Source organism: Tachypleus tridentatus, chromosome 10, assembly GCF_004210375.1.
Source record: "Tachypleus tridentatus isolate NWPU-2018 chromosome 10, ASM421037v1, whole genome shotgun sequence".
In the NCBI taxonomy this organism is placed as follows: Eukaryota; Metazoa; Arthropoda; class Merostomata; order Xiphosura; family Limulidae; genus Tachypleus; species Tachypleus tridentatus.
The window spans coordinates 3,018,724-3,042,328 of record NC_134834.1 but is presented as its reverse complement, the minus strand read 5'-3'; the positions used below and the strand labels follow the sequence as shown (position 1 = coordinate 3,042,328).

At 30.5% G+C, this 23,605-nt stretch overlaps 1 pseudogene across 1 annotated transcript; it reads right to left on the bottom strand.

The window, feature by feature from the left end:
• Positions 1–2,181: 2,181 nt before the first annotated feature.
• LOC143228635 (cyclic nucleotide-gated channel alpha-3-like) lies at positions 2,182–22,959 on the bottom strand (annotated as a pseudogene). The gene is made up of 5 exons (XR_013015368.1): positions 22,772–22,959; positions 15,719–16,048; positions 6,463–6,596; positions 5,260–5,468; positions 2,182–4,195 (listed from the first exon to the last, which is right to left on the bottom strand). The product of XR_013015368.1 is annotated as a cyclic nucleotide-gated channel alpha-3-like (transcript).
• Positions 22,960–23,605: the final 646 nt, after the last annotated feature.

The following is a 23,605-nucleotide window of genomic DNA, read 5'->3' as shown; positions in this document are numbered from 1 at the left end:
ATAATACCATTTCTGTTGTTCCCACTAATACAGCGGTAAGTCTACAGTTTTACAACGCTAAAATTAAATTTCGATTCCCCTTGGTGGGCTCAGCAGATAAGCCCGATGTAGCTCTGCTATAAGAAAGCACACACCATTTCTCTAATTTACAACACATACGTCATTATCAACACAAAATAGAAACAATACAATTTCTCTAACATACAACACAGAGTTTGTTATGTTAGTATGAACAGAAGATAGAAACAGTACTATTTGTGTAACTTATAACACAGTTTGTTATGTTAGTATGAACAGAAGATAGAAACAGTACTATTTGTGTAACTTACAACACAGAGTTTGTTATGTTAGTATGAACAGAAGATAGAAACAGTACTATTTGTGTAACTTACAACACAGAGTTTGTTATGTTAGTATGAACAGAAGATAGAAACAGTACTATTTGTGTAACTTACAACACAGTTTGTTATGTTAGTATGAACAGAAGATAGAAACAGTACTATTTGTGTAACATACAACACAGTTTGTTATGTTAGTATGAACAGAAGATAGAAACAGTACTATTTGTGTAACTTACAACACAGAGTTTGTTATGTTAGTATGAACAGAAGATAGAAACATTACTATTTGTGTAACTTACAACACAGTTTGTTATGTTAGTATGAACAGAAGATAGAAACAATTACTATTTGTGTAACATACAACACAGTTTGTTATGTTAGTATGAACAGAAGATAGAAACAATTACTATTTGTGTAACTTACAACACAGTTTGTTATGTTAGTATGAACAGAAGATAGAAACAGTACTATTTGTGTAACATACAACACAGTTTGTTATGTTAGTATGAACAGAAGATAGAAACAGTACTATTTGTGTAACTTACAACACAGTTTGTTATGTTAGTATGAACAGAAGATAGAAACAGTACTATTTGTGTAACATACAACACAGTTTGTTATGTTAGTATGAACAGAAGATAGAAACAATTACTATTTGTGTAACTTACAACACAGAGTTTGTTATGTTAGTATGAACAGAAGATAGAAACAATTACTATTTGTGTAACATACAACACAGTTTATGTTAGTATGAACAGAAGATAGAAACAGTACTATTTGTGTAACATACAACACAGTTTGTTATGTTAGTATGAACAGAAGATAGAAACAGTACTATTTGTGTAACTTACAACACAGTTTGTTATGTTAGTATGAACAGAAGATAGAAACAATTACTATTTGTGTAACGTACAACACAGTTTGTTATGTTATTATCAACAGAAGATAGGAACAGTACTATTTGTGTAACATACAACACAGTTTATGTTAGTATGAACAGAAGATAGAAACAGTACTATTTGTGTAACATACAACACAGTTTGTTATGTTATTATCAACAGAAGATAGGAACATTACTATTTGTGTAACATACAACACAGTTTATGTTAGTATGAACAGAAGATAGAAACAGTACTATTTGTGTAACTTACAACACAGTTTGTTATGTTATTATCAACAGAAGAAAGAAACAATACCATTTCTGTAACTTACAACTTATTTATTTGGATACCGTAAGTAGCAAATTATTTTATTACGCATGAATAATTACAACCAAAACAAACAAATATATAATTTTTTCTACAAATATTTAAGTGAAAAAGTATTAGATTTCAGTTTTAGTACAAAACATGTACTTTTCAATCCTGTATCTTAAAATAATGATATGTGTGTATATATATATATGTTACCAAAACCAATATCAGTGTCTCTTTACTCAGTTGTTTCAATACAACTTCAGTGGACGGTATTGTGACAAATCTAACTGGTTTTAGCCAATCCGGCTCTTCCCGTCAACACCATCTCTGGCTTTATTGTTAAAAAATTATAAATGTATCGATGCTACCCGTTTCCATAGAGTCGTATTTGGTTTGATTACAAATTATCTGTGACGTGACTCGTTCCACAGCCGTTAGTGAGAGCTGTTATGTTATCGGTTAATAATTTATTTCTCATCACTGTTGTATTAAAAGTCGTGTTTATTTGTTGTAGTAACACCTGACGTCTTTTTGGTGTGTGAAGGTTTTTATCGAGACCGTCAAGTTTATTGCTGTCTCCAGTTTTTTGACTTCAGTATTTACAGCACTAACTTTTTAATGACTATTACTGACTTCTTTATTATTTTTTTACTTTAGCACTAGTTCTTTGACGTTTCCTTTACCAATCGTTTTGTTGATTCCACTAGAAACTTCTGATTAACTTTTGTTCTCTCAGAACTGCTTTGTTTGTTCACTGACTTCTTTTCTGATATTACCACTTAATTCTGAAAACGGAGAGAAAACTTATGAGAGACTAAGACAATAAGTTTATTAGTCCGAGCGGTCACTACTTGTTCGGTCATGGTTTTTATAGATTTCTGATTCTTCTATTGGGCTATTTTTTCCAACGTGACATTCGATTGGATGATTAGCTATCAAGGGTGGACTTACTGTATTTGTAACGTTTTCTGCCCCCTGGTTGTCTTCGTGACCAGCGATTTTTACATTCTCCGAGTAAGATTGACTAGAACCATTGTTGTTGTTTTCTCCACTTTCGTTGTTACCGTGAATCTCCCTGTTCTGATTGATGGGACTATTCCTGTGACTACTACTGTGACCTTTCACACGATTTTCACAGTCACGATAGTCGTGTTCGATATGAATAGTGTGACGTTTTTTACTGCTATTCTGAGCGTCACTAAACCTACTGTCGTGACTTGACCCACGAGGGTCGACATAGCTTCTGTTTGTTCCACTGTGGTCACTTGTGTAACCGCCATCATTGTCTGGGTTCCCAGGGTAGACTACCTTCTCGAGACGAGTAATTCGACGTTTCACCTTTTGCTGGTAGGTGGTGTATTCAGCCAGAAGATGAGCGAACCGTGTTTGAAGGTTGTTTAGTCCTAGCTCAAGCAGGGTACATCGACGTTCTAAGTTTTCCTGTTCTTGCTCGGTAGCTCTAAGCTGTTCTTCATCCAGAAGTCCATCCTTTAAGAGGATCTGCTTGCCCCGTTCGATCAGCAGTTTCTGGGCTTCGGGATATTCCTTCAGCACGTCCCAGAGGTCCTCCTTAGAAAGGCAGAACAGGTCTGAGTAGCCGACACTGCGGACATTGGCCGTCCTCCTGTTTCCTGTTTTCATACCAGTTATGTTTAAAATACTCAGTTCACCAAACACACTTCCATCACTCAGGGTGGCAAGCACAGTTTTTCCGTCGTCACCAACCACACTTAACCTACCTCGTTTTACAATGTACATTTCTTTACCCACATCTCCTTTGCGACAGATATAATCTCCTGGACTGAACACCTGCAACCGGAGTTTGAGGACCAGCTGGACAAGAAGTCCCGGTTCACAGTCCTGAAATAGTTTGACCCGCTTCAATATATCAAGATGAACGTGGATGGCAATCTCAGCTTTCAGCTTGTCCGGCAGCATTGACGTGATGGCTTCTTCGTCCAGCGACTGTTTGTTGGTCCACAAGTAGTCAAACCACTTGATAACACGGTTCTCCAGATCCTTGGAGACTTTCCTAAACTCCATGTATTGCTTGATGCTGTCCATTCGGTTCTGGAATTCTGCCCTGGCGGCATTCATATTGGTAATCATGCTGCCAACATTGCCAACAATCGTGGCGAAAATAAGAACACCGACCAAGAAGTCGATAACGACAAAAAGGTATTCAATGTCTCTTTCTGGAACAGGAACCTCACCAATGGTTGTCAGCGTCAGCGTGGACCAATAGAAACAGTAGATGTACTGGTAGCGGAACGTGCTGTACTTGGGTTCACTCACGTTTTTGTAAACCCAACCGTCCGATCCGAAACCAATGTAGTAGCTCACGGAGAAATAGATACAGGCGTTCCAGTGAATGATCACCAGTATGTAGAATATAAGCTTGGTTATTCTTAAGGCATACGGGAAGTTGGTTCTTGTCTCTGTTCTGTCAAAATTCGAGCATCCGGTGCCAACGAAACAACCTGTTCAAGCGTACAATGACTGAACAGGGCACCTGCTGATGGCACGTGATCCCGACCATGGCGTAAAGAATGTCAGTAGGAAGCAAGCTGAGAACGTCAAATTTAAAACCCTTGGATCTTGTATAATTAGTTAACAATTTCCTGGTGTCTTGGACAAGGAGGCCTTGTTCTAAGTACCCTGGAACGGAAACAAATTATTCAAATTTTAAGTTTAAAACCCTTGGATCTTGTATAATTAGTTAACAATTTCTTGGTGTCTTGGACAAGGAGGTCTTGTTCTAAGTACCCTAGAACACAAGCACAAATTATTCAAATTTTAAGTTTAAAAACCCTTGGACCTTCAGTAAGGAAGCACATTTTGCAAATATAATAATAAATTAGTCAACATGGATTTACAGCATAATGAACTGAGTTATTTGGGAGAACGTATTTCAACAGTACAGTAGTTTATTTTTGATAACATGGAACCCTCATTTTATTAAAGTAAATTTTGGAAACAGCTTGAATGACTATTGAAAGAAACTTTATACAACATTTACAACGTTTCGTTAAGTCATAATTATAAGTTGTCGAGACATTGGATACTTTTCATTAGCTGTATTTTAGCTTTATTTTATTAAAAAGTGGGTTTCATGCAATCAGAGATAAACTATTGTTATGTTGAAAACACATAGTATGTTCCACTCACTTCATGTGTCTATAAATCGCTGTTGTCCAACCTTGGGCCTCGTGTAATCATTGAACAACGTCATGGACAAATGTTCAACAAGAAACATTTTGTCTCATTCATCATCTACCAGTTGATATCTACGATTACTTTGTTACATTTGTTGGTACCAAGGTTCAGACTTGAATATTTAATGTTCCATTAAGTACACACACACACATATATATATATATATACTTGTGTGTGTGTGTGTGTACAGAAATTCATTGTTTCATCCTTGAAAAATACATTACCACAAAACGCAAAATATGTCTTTGTGTTTAGAAAAACACAAGCTGACCAATGCACTATCTGTGCTATGCTTAACTGGTATCGAAATCCGGGTTTAGGCGTTATAAACCTGCAGAATTACCGCTATTACCTAGGTTTGATTCATTATTGTGTTTGCGCGAAAGAGTAAAAGTGACAGACTAGGTAATTAGTCAACACCATCCACCGCCAACTCAGTCATGGCCTAAAAACAAGAGAGGCTAAAGTAATTCTGGAAAGAAGGTAGAACAGAACAACGACTTTACCTGTCCTTGCCTGAAATACCATGTCTACTATATACAGCGTGTCACACACATAATCTAACGTGTACCACAAGATAGGTCCGAGGTTCTGAAGCTCCCAGAATACACTGCGACCGATGATAAAGATCGTGTTGTAGAGAACAGCCACGGTAATGAGAGACACCCAGCGGTAGTGAAGGTTTCCAGTTGGATCCACCACGAAAGAGTGAAACCTAACAGAAGTAAGACACCAGTGGGGACAACGTTTCTGGTTTCATTAGAATCATTAATGTGCAGTTAATCATCTGAGACAACAATTTGTTTAACTACCGGATTTATAGTTAATATTAAATATTTATAACTGACAGCTGCAACATGATTAAAACATTTATAAAGGACAGCTCTAACATGATTAAAACATTTATAAACGACAGCTCTAACATGATTAAAATATTTATAAACGACAACTGTAACATGATTAAAATATTTATAAACGACAACTGTAACATGATTAAAACATAAACGACACATGTAACACGATTAAAATATTTATAAAGGACAGCTGTAACATGATTAAAATGTTTATAAATGACAACTGCTATGTCGTGTGGTACTATTTATGTTTATCACTAATAACACGATCTTTTTATGTATGGTACCAGAGAAAGCGGATATCTCTTAAACGAAACGCTGACCTCACGTTATTGTTGAAATAAGGCACGAGTAGCAGCGTTTGCCTTTAAACGAAACGCTGACCTCACGATATTGTTGAAACAAGGCACCAGTAGCAGTGCTTGCCTTTAAACGAAACGTTGACCTCACGTTATTGTTGAAATAAGGCACGAGTAGCAGTGTTTGCCTTTAAACGAAACACTGACTTCACGATATTGTTGAAATAAGGCACCAGTAGCAATGTTTGCCTTCACACAAAACACTGACTTACGATATTTTTAAATAAGACACCAGAAGCAGTGGATACCTTTTCACGAAACGCTACTTCACGATACTGATGAACAGTAACAGTGTGAACGTCTAAACAAAAAGCTGCGTTATATGAGTACTAAACAAGGTGTCCTGGTGAGATACACAGGTTATGTATTAACTCGTATCTTTCATGGCTAAATAGGTTATGTATGGTATTGGGGTACACAAGTTATGTAAGAAGCCAAGTACAACGATGTGGTATGAAATCTGCTCTAAAAAGCAGTCAAACTATATCTACATTACCTTCCACACCAGAATCTGCTGTTTTCTTCTTCTTGACCAATGGTCATTTGACCCATAGCAAACTTTTCTAGAAAAGAATCTGGACGATCTGGCTGTTTAATCTGTCTTTTCCCAGAAGCCCACTGTTTGACCACCTGGTATTAGTTTCACACATTTGTCAGTTTTATAACTAACTTCACACACTTATCAGTTTTATAAATAATTTCATACATTTGCCAGTTTTATAAACAACTTCACACATTTGTCAATTTTTTAAGAGCTTCATACATTTTCCAGTTTTAAAAATAACTTTACACATTTGTCAGTTTTATGAATAACTTCATACATTTATCACTTTTATAAATCAATATATATTTCTCAGTTTTATAAATAACTCACAGATTTGTCAGTTTTATAAATAACCTCTCACATTTGTCAGTTTTATAACTTCATGCATTTGTCACTTTTATAAATAACTTCACACATGTGTCAGTTTTATAAATAATTTCACACATCTGTCACTTTTATAAATAACTTCATACACTTGTCACTTTTATAAATAACTTCATACATTTGTTACTTTTATAAATAACTTCATACATTTGTTACTTTTATAAATAACATCACACATTCGTGTGTTTTATAAAGAATTTCACACATTTGTTAGTTTTATAAATAACTTCACACATTTGTGTGTTTTATAAAGAACTTCAAACATTTGTCACTGTTATAAAGAACTTCAAACATTTGTTAGTTTTATAAATAACTTCTTACATTTGTGTGTTTTATAAAGAACTTCAAACATTTGTCACTATTATAAAGAATTTCACATATTTGTTGTTTTATAAATAACTTCAAACATTTGTGTGTTGTATAAAAAACTTCAAACATTTGTCACTGTTATAAAGAATTTCACATATTTGTTAGTTTTATAAATAACTTCCTACATTTGTGTGTTTTATAAAGAACTTCAAATATTTGTGTGTTTTATAAAGAACTTCAAACATTTGTCAATGTTATAAAGAATTTCATATTTGTTAGTTTTATAAATAACTTCATACATTTGTGTGTTTTATAAAGAACTTCAAACATTTGTGTGTTTTATAAAAAACTTCAAACATTTGTCACTGTTATAAAGAATTTCACATATTTGTTAGTTTTATAAATAACTTCATACATTTGTGTGTTTTATAAAGAACTTCAAACATTTGTGTGTTTTATAAAAAACTTCAAACATTTGTGTGTTTTATAAAGAACTTCAAACATTTGTCACTGTTATAAAGAATTTCACACATTTGTTAGTTTTATAAATAACTTCATACATTTGTGTGTTTTATAAAGAACTTCGAACATTTGTCAATGTTATAAAGAATTTCACACATTTGTTAGTTTTATAAATAACTTCATACATTTGTGTGTTTTATAAAGAACTTCAAACATTTGTCACTGTTATAAAGAATTTCACACATTTGTTAGTTTTATAAATAACTTCACACATTTGTTAGTTTTATAAATAACTTCACACATTTGTTAGTTTTATAAATAACTTCACACATTTGTTAGTTTTATAAATAACTTCACACATTTGTTAGTTTTATAAATAACTTCATACATTTGTGTGTTTTATAAAGAACTTCAAACATTTGTCACTGTTATAAAGAATTTCACACATTTGTTAGTTTTATAAATAACTTCATACATTTGTGTGTTTTATAAAGAACTTCAAACATTTGTCACTGTTATAAAGAATTTCACACATTTGTTAGTTTTATAAATAACTTCATACATTTGTGTGTTTTATAAAGAACTTCAAACATTTGTCACTGTTATAAAGAATTTCACACATTTGTTAGTTTTATAAAGAACTTCGAGACATTTGTCACTGTTATAAAGAATTTCACACATTTGTTAGTTTTATAAATAACTTCATACATTTGTGTGTTTTATAAAGAACTTCGAACATTTGTGTGTTTTATAAAGAACTTCGAACATTTGTCAATGTTACAAAGAATTTCACATATTTGTTAGTTTTATAAATAACTTCATACATTTGTGTGTTTTATAAAGAATTTCGAACATTTGTCAATGTTACAAAGAATTTCACATATTTGTTAGTTTTATAAATAACTTCATACATTTGTGTGTTTTATAAAAAACTTCGAACATTTGTCACTGTTACAAAGAATTTCACACAGTTGGTAGAATTCACATAACTAGGTCTATACCAGTGGTTCCCAACCTTTTTTATGCCCTGCACCCCTAAACAAACTTAATATGTTCTCGCACCTTTCACAGTAATTATTTATTTAAAAATAAGGGTGAAGGTGGCCAAAACAAATTTTTATAATTAGTTTTTAATGATATATAAACATTTCGAAAAGAAAAAATATTACAACAAACTAAAAGTTGCATAAACCCTACATGGCCAACAAAATATAAACGTTCATACATGCATGAAATGGAATTTCTTTGAAATGTTCAAATATTCATAAGCCAATTTAAAATTAATGACTCTTTTGTTCGTGTTTATTTATTACGAGTTTTGCAAAGTGTGGCACTATATATTTTTGAATATATAGGACAGTACCCTTAATATAAACAAACAAAAAACTGAAATGTTATCTCGCACCCTTGGTTGGGAACCGCTGGTCTATTCACTCGAGAATCTCTGAAATACTCAAACTTACCTAAAGTATACATTTTAGGAAATCCCCAATCATCATACTAGTGTCTTAGTGTCAAGACACTAATGTACATATTACTGTGTGTAGAATAGATGGAAATCAATTACTTTTCATCAACTTCGTCCATATTCCATAACGAACAGTGAAAACAATAAATATCTCATACGCTACATTTGTACAGACAACAAGGGATCGTTTCTTAAATACATCAACTATAGCATTGTACCTATAAAATGGAATTCTCTAACAACAAACCGCTCTTACGTGGAAGAGACAGTTTTGTAATGGTAACACTTGTTAGTGGAAGTGTAGGTTTGACCACTTATTGCGCAAAGATCTTGTGGTAAGGGAAGAATGTAATGCCATTACACAATTACCAGCGTAATGTATTAATTTCTTAACATTGATAAAATAAGCTTTTACTTGTAAGCGAGCATAGCAGATTCCCCTAGGCAAGAGACCTGCTGTACACGCCTACGTAAATATGTTTTGTTTTGTTTTTTATTTAGTTTCATTGCGCTACTATGGCGAGATGGTAAACCAAAGACAGATGTCCATGATTAAACAAACCGTCTAAACTGAACGATGGCAGTTCGGTACGCGCGCGCAGTTTTCATTGCTGCGGGTACATTGTACTTTTTGGTCCATTTGTCAATATCTTAGAAGTTATTAAAAGTTTACATCTTACGTTATTGAGAAGAATCATTTTTATCTCAGGCCTAATCTTTCCTGGGGGTTTTCTTGACAGGTTAAATTATCCAGTGATTAACCAGAGTTCAACCCTATATAGAAAAGACTTAAATCATTTTGTAAGTTCTAACGTCTTATTTTAGTTATAGAAAGCTATAAACACGGTGATCAACACAGTTTATTGATCTGAAAATGTCTAAAGTGTTTCTGAATATTAATAATCGAGTAACTTTGCGAAATATCTAGAAACAAGAACATTGGTGTGAAGCACTGAATCACTTTTCAGTTTGTTCAATCGTTTAGAAGTTAATAAATAGTCAAATAATTGTCAGGTATCGCAAATTTTCAGCTTTTCGAGCGATCGCCGAGAAATTATACAAGTAAGTTTATTTGTGTGTTAGTCGTAGTACCATCAGTTAGTAAATTTCTGTTTAAAGTCAAAAACATGATTTTGGCCTTAGGCCTACAGTTATTTACTAGTAATAGTTTTTTCTTTTGTTTTTGAATTTCGTACAAAGCTACTCGAGGGCTATCTGCGCTAGCCGTCCCTAATTTAGCAGTGTAAGACTGGAGCGAAGGCAGCTGGTCATCACCACCCACCGCCTACTCTTGGACTACTCTTTTACAAACGAATAGTGGGATTGAACGTCACATTATAACGCCCCCACGGCTAAAAGAGTGAGCATGTTTGGCGCAACCGGGATTCGAACCCGCGGATAACGAGACGAACGCCTCAACGCGCTTGGACGCACCGGGCCTGCAAACGTTAAGGAAGGAAAAACATGTTGCTTGTCGTTAGGTGAACTGGACTCCAAATAATTTAAAAGAACCCACTAAACGAAAGAACACGTTAGAACAATAAGAGGTTACCAGAATGAATGTGTTGTACTAATACATATTATGAGATTACAAAATGAATGTGTTGTATTAATACCTATTATGAGATTACAAAATGAATGTGTTGTATTAATACCTATTATGAGATTACAGAATGAATGTGTTGTATTAATACATATTATAAGATTACAGAATGAATGTGTTGTATTAATACATATTATAAGATTACAGAATGAATGTGCTGTATTAATACCTATTATAAGATTACAGAATGAATGTGTTGTATCAATACACATTATAAGATTACAGAATGAATGTGTTGTATTAATACATATTATAAGATTACAGAATGAATGTGTTGTATTAATACATATAAGATTACAGAATGAATGTGTTGTATTAATACATATTATAAGATTACAGAATGAATGTGTTGTATTAATACATATTATAAGATTACAGAATGAATGTGTTGTATTAATACATATTATGAGATTACAAAATGAATGTGTTGTATTAATACATATTATAAGATTACAGAATGAATGTGTTGTATTAATACATATTATAAAATTACAGAATGAATGTGTTGTATTAATACATATTATGAGATTACAAAATGAATGTGCTGTATTAATACCTATTATAAGATTACAGAATGAACGTGTTGTATCAATACACATTATAAGATTACAGAATGAATGTGTTGTATTAATACATATTATAAGATTACAGAATGAATGTGTTGTATTAATACATATTATAAGATTACAGAATGAATGTGTTGTATTAATACATATTATAAGATTACAGAATGAATGTGTTGTATTAATACATATTATGAGATTACAAAATGAATGTGTTGTATTAATACATATTATAAGATTACAGAATGAATGTGTTGTATTAATACATATTATAAGATTACAGAATGAATGTGTTGTATTAATACATATTATGAGATTACAAAATGAATGTGCTGTATTAATACCTATTATAAGATTACAGAATAATGTGTTGTATTAATACATATTATAAGATTACAGAATGAATGTGTTGTATTAATACATATTATAAAATTACAGAATGAATGTGTTGTATTAATACATATTATGAGGTTACAAAATGAATGTGCTGTATTAATACCTATTATAAGATTACAGAATGAATGTGTTGTATTAATACATATTATAAGATTACAGAATGAATGTGTTGTATCAATACACATTATAAGATTACAGAATGAATGTGTTGTATTAATACATATTATAAGATTACAGAATGAATGTGTTGTATCAATACATATTATAAGATTACAGAATGAATGTGTTGTATCAATACATATTATAAGATTACAGAATGAATGTGTTGTATCAATACACATTATAAGATTACAGAATGAATGTGTTGTATTAATACATATTATAAGATTACAGAATGAATGTGTTGTATCAATACACATTATAAGATTACAGAATGAATGTGTTGTATCAATACACATTATAAGATTACAGAATGAATGTGTTGTATTAATACATATTATAAGATTACAGAATGAATGTGTTGTATTAATACATATTATAAGATTACAGAATGAATGTGTTGTATTAATACATATTTTAAGATTGCAGAATGAATGTGTTGTATTAATAGATATTATAAGATTACAGAATGAATGTGTTGTATTAATACAAATTATGAGATTACACAATGAATGTGTTGTATTAATACATATTATAAGATTACAGAATGAATGTGTTGTATTAATACATATTATGAGATTACAAAATGAATGTGCTGTATTAATACCTATTATAAGATTACAGAATAATGTGTTGTATTAATACATATTATAAGATTACAGAATGAATGTGTTGTATTAATACATATTATAAAATTACAGAATGAATGTGTTGTATTAATACATATTATGAGATTACAGAATCAATGTGTTGTATTAATACATATTAAAAGATTACAGAATGAATGTGTTGTATTAATACATATTATAAGATTACACAATTAATGTGTTGTATTAATATATATTATATTACAGAATGAATGTGTTGTATTAGTACATATTATAAGATTACAAAATGAATGTGTTGGATTAATACATATTATATTACAGAATGAATGTGTTGTATTAGTACATATTATAAGATTACAAAATGAATGTGTTGTATTAATACATATTATAAGATTACAGAATGAATGTGTTGTATTAATACAAATTATGAGATTACACAATGAATGTGTTGTATTAATACATATTATAAGATTACAGAATGAATGTGTTGTATTAATACAAGATTACAAAATGAATGTGCTGTATTAATACATATTATAAGATTACAGAATAATGTGTTGTATTAATACATATTATAAGATTACAGAATGAATGTGTTGTATTAATACATATTATAAAATTACAGAATGAATGTGTTGTATTAATACATATTATGAGATTACAGAATGAATGTGTTGTATTAATACATATTATAAAATTACAGAATGAATGTGTTGTATTAATACATATTATGAGATTACAAAATGAATATGCTGTATTAATACCTATTATAAGATTACAGAATGAATGTGTTGTATTAATAGATATTATAAGATTACAGAATGAATGTGTTGTATTAATACATATTATAAGATTACAGAATGAATGTGTTGTATCAATACACATTATAAGATTACAGAATGAATGTGTTGTATCAATACACATTATAAGATTACAGAATGAATGTGTTGTATTAATACCTATTATAAGATTACAGAATGAATGTGTTGTATCAATACACATTATAAGATTACAGAATGAATGTGTTGTATTAATACATATTATAAGATTACAGAATGAATGTGTTGTATTAATACATATTATAAGATTACAGAATGAATGTGTTGTATTAATACATATTATAAGATTACAGAATGAATGTGTTGTATTAATACATATTATAAGATTACAGAATGAATGTGTTGTATCAATACACATTATAAGATTACAGAAAGAATGTGTTGTATTAATACATATTTTAAGATTGCAGAATGAATGTGTTGTATTAATAGATATTATAAGATTACAGAATGAATGTGTTGTATTAATACATATTAAAAGATTACAGAATGAATGTGTTGTATTAATACATATTATAAGATTACACAATTAATGTGTTGTATTAATATATATTATATTACAGAATGAATGTGTTGTATTAGTACATATTATAAGATTACAAAATGAATGTGTTGGATTAATACATATTATATTACAGAATGAATGTGTTGTATTAGTACATATTATAAGATTACAAAATGAATGTGTTGTATTAATACATATTATAAGATTACAGAATCAATGTGTTGTATTAATACAAATTATGAGATTGCAGAATGAATGTGTTGTATTAATAGATATTATAAGATTACAGAATGAATGTGTTGTATTAATACATATTATGAGATTACAGAATGAATGTGTTGTATTAATACATATTATAAAATTACAGAATGAATGTGTTGTATTAATACATATTATGAGATTACAAAATGAATATGCTGTATTAATACCTATTATAAGATTACAGAATGAATGTGTTGTATTAATAGATATTATAAGATTACAGAATGAATGTGTTGTATTAATACCTATTGTAAGATTGCAGAATGAATGTGTTGTATTAATACATATTATAAGATTACAGAATGAATGTGTTGTATTAATACCTATTGTAAGATTGCAGAATGAATGTGTTGTATTAATACATATTATAAGATTACAGAATGAATTAGGAACGACTGGTGTAAACAGTTCTCAAGTACTTTTGCGAAAAATTCAACAAACAAACTCTTAACCCTAATGCTTGGTATAGCTGAAATTTTAATATTGCGAAATTAGGTTTTCGTAAACCTATTACTTTTTATGCACAGCTGAGAATCTTATACAGGAGACTCGCCCAATTATATGTTGTTTCCCTGAACCTAACATTCTTTATACAAGGGACTCACTCAATTATATGTTGCTCTCCTAAACCTAATATTCTTTATACAGGATACTCACCCAAGTATATGTTGTTTCCCAAATACCAACATTTTTATACGGGAGACTCACCCAAGAATATATAGTTTATCTTAACCCTAAAGTTCATCATACGGGAGACTCACATAAGAATATATAGTTTATCTTAACCATAAAGTTCCTCATACGGGAGACTCACATAAGAATATATAGTTTCTCTTAACCCTAAAGTTCATCATACGGGAGACTCACATAAGAATATATAGTTTATCTTAACCATAAAGTTCCTCACACGGGAGACTCACATAAGAATATATAGTTTATCTTAACCATAAAGCTCATCATACGGGAGACTCACATAAGAATATATAGTTTATCTTAACCATAAAGTTCCTCATACGGGAGACTCACATAAGAATATATAGTTTCTCTTAACCCTAAAGTTCATCATACGGGAGACTCACATAAGAATATATAGTTTATCTTAACCATAAAGTTCCTCATACGGGAGACTCACATAAGAATATATAGTTTATCTTAACCATAAAGTTCCTCATACGGGAGACTCACATAAGAATATATAGTTTCTCTTAACCCTAAAGTTCATCATACGGGAGACTCAAATAAGAATATATAGTTTATCTTAACCATAAAGTTCCTCATACGGGAGACTCACATAAGAATATATAGTTTATCTTAACCATAAAGTTCCTCATACGGGAGACTCACATAAGAATATATAGTTTATCTTAACCCTAAAGTTCCTCATACGAGAGACTCACATAAGAATGCCTTCCTTATTCCTAATACTTTTATTTCTGGAATCACAACCTGACCCAGTTTGTCTTGGTTAACTCGAACACTTTAATACGTCTGGTGTACAACATTCTATTTATATTCAAACGTGCTTTCAAAAAATATAAAATTAGTTATAAATAATCATTTTTAACATTTAGCGTACTTGTTTATCGCTTTCGTCCAATTGTCGTTAGTTTTATATAACAATGACAAACATATATTCACTACTGCCACTTACCTGGAGCCTCCTCACAAATCTCCCAACACTCTTGCTACCATCTTCCGCCATCTGTTCAATCCGCACTATTTCTGAGCAGACACTGCTTCGCAGAGACGGAGTTGCAGGGACACCATTTTCCAGAACTTGTAACTCTTCCAAGTCTCTCTGACTGGGATTCAGTAAATGTTTCTGGTTGTTCTGAACAGAGAAACGATCATCGCAAGTCGTACCATTACTTTTTACAGTAGCCATATTTGGAAGAAACATTACTTCCTCAACCCGCGCTATTTGAGGTTATTAAAGCCTCTTGTAGCTCAGCCATCGTGGAAAAGACGATTCGAGTTTGTTCTTGAAAAAGACAATAACGTAGAATACATTCAACGATTTATAAAAGTCGAAATTTATATTAACCAAACACAATTATACAGCTAGCATGTACAAAAATTTGGAAATTTCTCATCATTAAGTGTAACCTAACACATTTATTTAACTTAATAAGTACAAACATTTATTTAAATTTGTTACACTGACTAGTTGTTAACCTAACAAACACTGACCTTTTATTTAATGTTCTTACACTGACTGGTTAGTTAACATAACAACTGGTAACTTTTAATTAATGTTATTACACTGACTGGTTAGGTAACCTAACAACTAGTAATTTTTATTTAATGTTCTTACACTGACTGGTTAGTTAACCTAACAACTAGTAACTTTTATTTAATGTTATTACACTGACTGGTTAGTTAACCTAAGAAGAAGTAACTTTTATTTAATGTTGTTACACTGACTGGTTAGTTATCCTAGCAGCTAGTAATTTTTATTTATTGTTATACTGACTGGTTAGTTAACCTGACAACTAGTAACTTTCATTTAATGTTGTTACACTGACTGGTTAGTTAACCTAACAAACAGTAACTTTTATTTAATGTTGTTACACTAACAAGCTAATTAACCTGAAACTAGTAACTTTTATTTAATGTTGTTACACTGACTGGTTAGTTAACCTAACAAACAGTAACTTTCATTTAATGTTATTACACTGACTGGTTAGTTAACCTAACAACTAGTAACTTTTATTTAATATTCTTACACTGACTGGTTAGTTAACCTAACAAACAGTAACTTTTATTTAATGTTATTACAATGATTGGTTAGTTAACCTAACAACGAGTAATTTTCATTTAATGTTACACTGACTGGTTAGTTAACCTAACAAACAGTAACTTTTATTTAATGTTATTACACTGACTGGTTAGTTAACCTAACAACTAGTTAGGTTATAACATTTTACTTAATGTTATTACAATGATTGGTTAGTTAACCTAACAACTAGTAACTTTTATTTAATGTTGTTACACTAACAAGCTAATTAACCTAACAACTAGTAACTTTTATTTAATATTGTTATACTGACTGGTTAGTTAACCTGACAACTAGTAACTTTCATTTAATGTTCTTACACTGACTGGTTAGTTAACCTAACAACTTGTAAATTTTATTTAATGTTCTTACACTGACTGGTTAGTTAACCTAACAACTTGTAACTTTTATTTAATGTTCTTACACTGACTGGTTAGTTAACCTAACAACTAGTAATTTTTATTTAATGTTCTTACACTGACTGATTAGTTAACCTAACAACTAGTAACTTTTATTTAATATTGTTACACTGACTGGTTAGTTAATCTAACAACTAGTAACTTTCATTTAATGTTGTTACACTGACTGGTTAGTTAATCTAACAACTAGTAACTTTCATTTCATGTTTTTACACTGACTGGTTAGTTAACCTAACAACTAGTAACTTTCATTTAATATTGTTACACTGACTGGTTAGTTAACCTAACAACTAGTAACTTTCATTTAATGTTGTTACACTGACTGGTTAGTTAACCTAACAACTAGTAACTTTTATTTAATGTTGTTACACTAACGAGCTAATTAACCTAAAAACTAGTAACTTTTATTTAATGTTCTTACACTGACTGGTTAGTTAACCTAACAACTAGTAACTTTTATTTAATGTTATTACACTGACTGGTTAGTTAACCTAACAACTAGTTAGGTTATAACATTTTATTTAATGTTATTACAATGATTGGTTAGTTAACCTAACAACTAGTAACTTTTATTTAATGTTGTTACACTAACAAGCTAATTAACCTAACAACTAGTAACTTTTATTTAATATTGTTATACTGACTGGTTAGTTAACCTGACAACTAGTAACTTTCATTTAATGTTGTTACACTGACTGGTTAGTTAACCTAACAGCTAGTAATTTTTATTTAATGTTCTTACACTGACTGATTAGTTAACCTAACAACTAGTAACTTTTATTTAATATTGTTACACTGACTGGTTAGTTAACCTAACAACTAGTAACTTTCATTTAATGTTGTTACACTGACTGGTTAGTTAACCTAACAACTAGTAACTTTCATTTAATGTTCTTACACTGAATGGTTAGTTAACCTAACAACTAGTAACTTTCATTTAATATTGTTACACTGACTGGTTAGTTAACCTAACAACTAGTAACTTTTATTTAATGTTGTTACACTGACTGGTTAGTTAACCTAACAACTAGTAACTTTTATTTAATATTGTTACACTGACTGGTTAGTTAACCTAACAACTAGTAACTTTTATTTAATGTTGTTACACTAACGAGCTAATTAACCTAAAAACTAGTAACTTTTATTTAATGTTCTTACACTGACTGGTTAGTTAACCTAACAACTAGTAACTTTTATTTAATGTTATTACACTGACTGGTTAGTTAACCTAACAACTAGTAATTTTATTTAATGTTCTTACACTGACTGGTTAGTTAACCTAACAACTAGTAACTTTATTTAATATTGTTACACTGACTGGTTAATTAACCTAACAACAAGTAACTTTCATTTAATGTTGTTACACTGAATGGTTAGTTAACCTAACAACTAGTAACTTTCATTTAATATTGTTACACTGACTGGTTAGTTAACCTAACAACTAGTAACTTTCATTTAATGTTGTTACACTGACTGGTTAGTTAACCTAACAACTAGTAACTTTTATTTAATATTGTTACACTGACTGGTTAGTTAACCTAACAACTAGTAACTTTTATTTAATGTTGTTACACTGACTGGTTAATTAACCTAAAAACTAGTAACTTTTATTTAATGTTCTTACACTGACTGGTTAGTTAACCTAACAACTAGTAACTTTTATTTAATGTTATTACACTGACTGGTTAGTTAACCTAACAACTAGTAATTTTTATTTAATGTTCTTACACTGACTGATTAGTTAACTTAACAACTAGTAACTTTTATTTAATATTGTTACACTGACTGGTTAGTTAATCTAACAACTAGTAACTTTCATTTAATGTTGTTACACTGACTGGTTAGTTAATCTAACAACTAGTAACTTTCATTTCATGTTCTTACACTGAATGGTTAGTTAACCTAACAACTAGTAACTTTCATTTAATATTGTTACACTGACTGGTTAGTTAACCTAACAACTAGTAACTTTCATTTAATGTTGTTACACTGACTGGTTAGTTAACCTAACAACTAGTAACTTTTATTTAATATTGTTACACTGACTGGTTAGTTAACCTAACAACTAGTAACTTTTATTTAATGTTGTTACACTAACGAGCTAATTAACCTAAAAACTAGTAACTTTTATTTAATGTTCTTACACTGACTGGTTAGTTAACCTAACAACTAGTAACTTTTATTTAATGTTATTACACTGACTGGTTAGGTAACCTAACAACTAGTAATTTTTATTTAATGTTCTTACACTGACTGGTTAGTTAACCTAACAACTAGTAACTTTTATTTAATATTGTTACACTGACTGGTTAATTAACCTAACAACAAGTAACTTTCATTTAACGTTGTTACACTTACAAGCTAATTAACCTAACAACTAGTAACTTTTATTTAATATTGTTATACTGACTGGTTAGTTAACCTAACAACTAGTAACTTTTATTTAATATTGTTACACTGACTGGTTAGTTAACCTAACAACTAGTAACTTTTATTTAATGTTGTTACACTAACGAGCTAATTAACCTAAAAACTAGTAACTTTTATTTAATGTTCTTACACTGACTGGTTAGTTAACCTAACAACTTGTAACTTTTATTTAATGTTCTTACACTGACTGGTTAGTTAACCTAACAACTTGTAACTTTTATTTAATGTTGTTACACTGACTAGTTAGTTAACCTAACAAATAGTAATTTTTATTTAATGTTCTTACAATAACTGATTAGTTAACCTAACAACTAGTAACTTTTATTTAATATTGTTACACTGACTGGTTAGTTAATCTAACAACTAGTAACTTTCATTTAATGTTGTTACACTGACTGGTTAGGTAACCTAACAACTAGTAACTTTTATTTAATGTTCTTACACTGACTGCTTAGTTAACCTAACAACTAGTAATTTTTATTTAATGTTCTTACACTGACTGATTAGTTAACTTAACAACTAGTAACTTTTATTTAATATTGTTACACTGACTGGTTAGTTAATCTAACAACTAGTAACTTTCATTTAATGTTCTTACACTGAATGGTTAGTTAACCTAACAACTAGTAACTTTCATTTAATATTGTTACACTGACTGGTTAGTTAACCTAACAACTAGTAACTTTCATTTAATGTTGTTACACTGACTGGTTAGTTAACCTAACAACTAGTAACTTTTATTTAATGTTGTTACACTAACGAGCTAATTAACCTAAAAACTAGTAACTTTTATTTAATGTTCTTACACTGACTGGTTAGTTAACCTAACAACTAGTAACTTTTATTTAATGTTATTACACTGACTGGTTAGGTAACCTAACAACTAGTAATTTTTATTTAATGTTCTTACACTGACTGGTTAGTTAACCTAACAACTAGTAACTTTTATTTAATATTGTTACACTGACTGGTTAATTAACCTAACAACAAGTAACTTTCATTTAATATTGTTACACTGACTGGTTAGTTAACCTAACAACTAGTAACTTTCATTTAATGTTGTTACACTGACTGGTTAGTTAACCTAACAACTAGTAATTTTTATTTAATATTGTTACACTGACTGGTTAGTTAACCTAACAACTAGTAACTTTTATTTAATGTTGTTACACTTACGAGCTAATTAACCTAAAAACTAGTAACTTTTATTTAATGTTCTTACACTGACTGGTTAGTTAACCTAACAACTAGTAATTTTTATTTAATGTTCTTACACTGACTGATTAGTTAACTTAACAACTAGTAACTTTTATTTAATATTGTTACACTGACTGGTTAGTTAATCTAACAACTAGTAACTTTCATTTAATGTTGTTACACTGACTGGTTAGTTAATCTAACAACTAGTAACTTTCATTTCATGTTCTTACACTGACTGGTTAGTTAATCTAACAACTAGTAACTTTCATTTCATGTTTTTACACTGACTGGTTAGTTAACCTAACAACTAGTAACTTTCATTTAATGTTGTTACACTGAGTGGTTAGTTAACCTAACAACTAGTAACTTTTATTTAATACTGTTACACTGACTGGTTAGTTAACCTCACAACTAGTAACTTTTATTTAATGTTGTTACACTAACGAGCTAATTAACCTAAAAACTAGTAACTTTTATTTAATGTTCTTACACTGACTGGTTAGTTAACCTAACAACTAGTAACTTTTATTTAATGTTATTATACTGACTGGTTAGGTAACCTAACAACTAGTAATTTTTATTTAATGTTCTTACACTGACTGGTTAGTTAACCTAACAACTAGTAACTTTTATTTAATATTGTTACACTGACTGGTTAATTAACCTAACAACAAGTAACTTTCATTTAACGTTGTTACACTGAATGGTTAGTTAACCTAACAAGTAATCATTTTTATTTAATGTTGTTACACTGACCAGTTAGTTAACCTAACTTCCATCTAAGTAAGCCTAATCCTCAACTATTGATATTTTATGTGATCACTTCAAGAACTATTTTTCTTCTTAAAGTATCTGGTTGATTGTAATAAATGTTACACAAAATGTGCTGATTTTAAAAACTTACGTGTCTCTTAAACTGAGAGACCAGATGGTAAGTACCGATCTCTGGAGACCTGTTTTATTTCTGGAATTCAAGTTTTGTAATATTATTAAACACACAATATAATAGCGAGTTCTCTCTCCTGTTCCAATTCTTTACCAGGACTTAGGCTCTACTGATATTAAGTAGTGAGACAGAGTTAGTTGTAGTGACTGTATTACTCATAAAGACCATAGAAACTTACTGTCGCAGTTGCAGTAGCACGCACATGCGCAATGACTGTAGGTTGCCCACTCCATGAATGTGGAGACAAACTAAAACATGCTCGTGTCCACCAGCATGTGAGGTTATTAAACATATTGTTAATAGAACGATATTTATTATTTGGTGCAAATAAAATAAATAGTAAGTTATTATTGTTTTTCTAGCTTCAAACAAACACACAAATTTTTCACATTTATCATATCATTGAGGCACTAGTAATGTTGAGATATGAAAAGTCAGGTTATCATTAGCGCATCCCGAAAGAAATAAAAGTACTATAGGTCCACTTCATTCTTCGATACTGACAAACGTGAAAATAAACAAGAATTAGCGGAAACGAAATAAAAATACATATAGGTGGCAGATAAAAACAACACATCTTAACACTAAATTACCGACCGATATCGTAACCACAGAAGTTGTAAAATCTTAGAAATTATATGTAATACATTACCAGGCCCTGTTGGAAGATTAATAATGACACAAAAGAAGCAAGATATTAGAATATTTACTAATTATTCGAGATCATCTTAAAATGCCGTTAATTTGAAACTTCTAGTTCACACAGAGACATGTTTCTGTAGGGTGGTTAAGTATGACAGTCGACATGGATAGTGGACATCATCGTTTGTTAGAACTCGTGAACTGGGCGACCTCAGCAAATTAAAGAGAGACCAACCTTTGAAAAAACACGGTCAGTAGTAATAAACAAAAAAAAGACAGCAAGTTTCCTACCGTTCTGGGGTCTTTGGAAGAGCTGTGTTCACCAGGTAAAGTTTAAAGTATCTGCCCGCATCACCACTGGTGTAGAACGATAATAACGCATGCTCAGCTATGGATATGGAGTCCTGATGTACATTTCATTGTTACTATGGTAACCAATTCCTTTCATCACCGGAGCCGATAGTTCAAGAAGTGTTGTGCAATTAAAGTATTTGTTTGTTCGTACAATGGATAATCCTTTAAGTGGATGAAATAGAGTCAACACGCTATAAAGAAAAAACTGAATTGGTTTCTATTATAATACGTTTACATTAGCATAATAGTAATATACAGGTATTGTCACAGAGAACCTATTAAATATCCAGTATAGCGTGGAATAATGATCCATGAAGTACAGTGCATAATGAAATTAAAAGATAATCGAATTCTCTGATGTTATAGCTTTGACAAGGAGCATTCATTGTTATGTAGTAAAGGCAGTCATCTCTCCAGAGTTCACTGTTATACAAATTAGGAATTTAATGAACAATCACATTTGGTAAAATGTAACTTAGTAGTAATTCAATCTGTGCTGTACAAATGGTTAAGTACGATATATTAAAAAGATTTTCAAGAAGCAACTCAGAAGGTCACGTGACCGATAGCCGATATAAATTCGAAATGGATCGCCAGGCATTACAGATACATTTCGATATTGTTTGACGTTCGAAATGTTTTGCTATTAAAGGTTATTGTTTTTGAGGAAGGTATGAAACAGCGCTTTTCGACACAAGATAGTTTTATACTCAGAATGTAAAGATATGTTCAGATCGGGTGCATGTCTGCCAGTCAATGACACTAAAAACA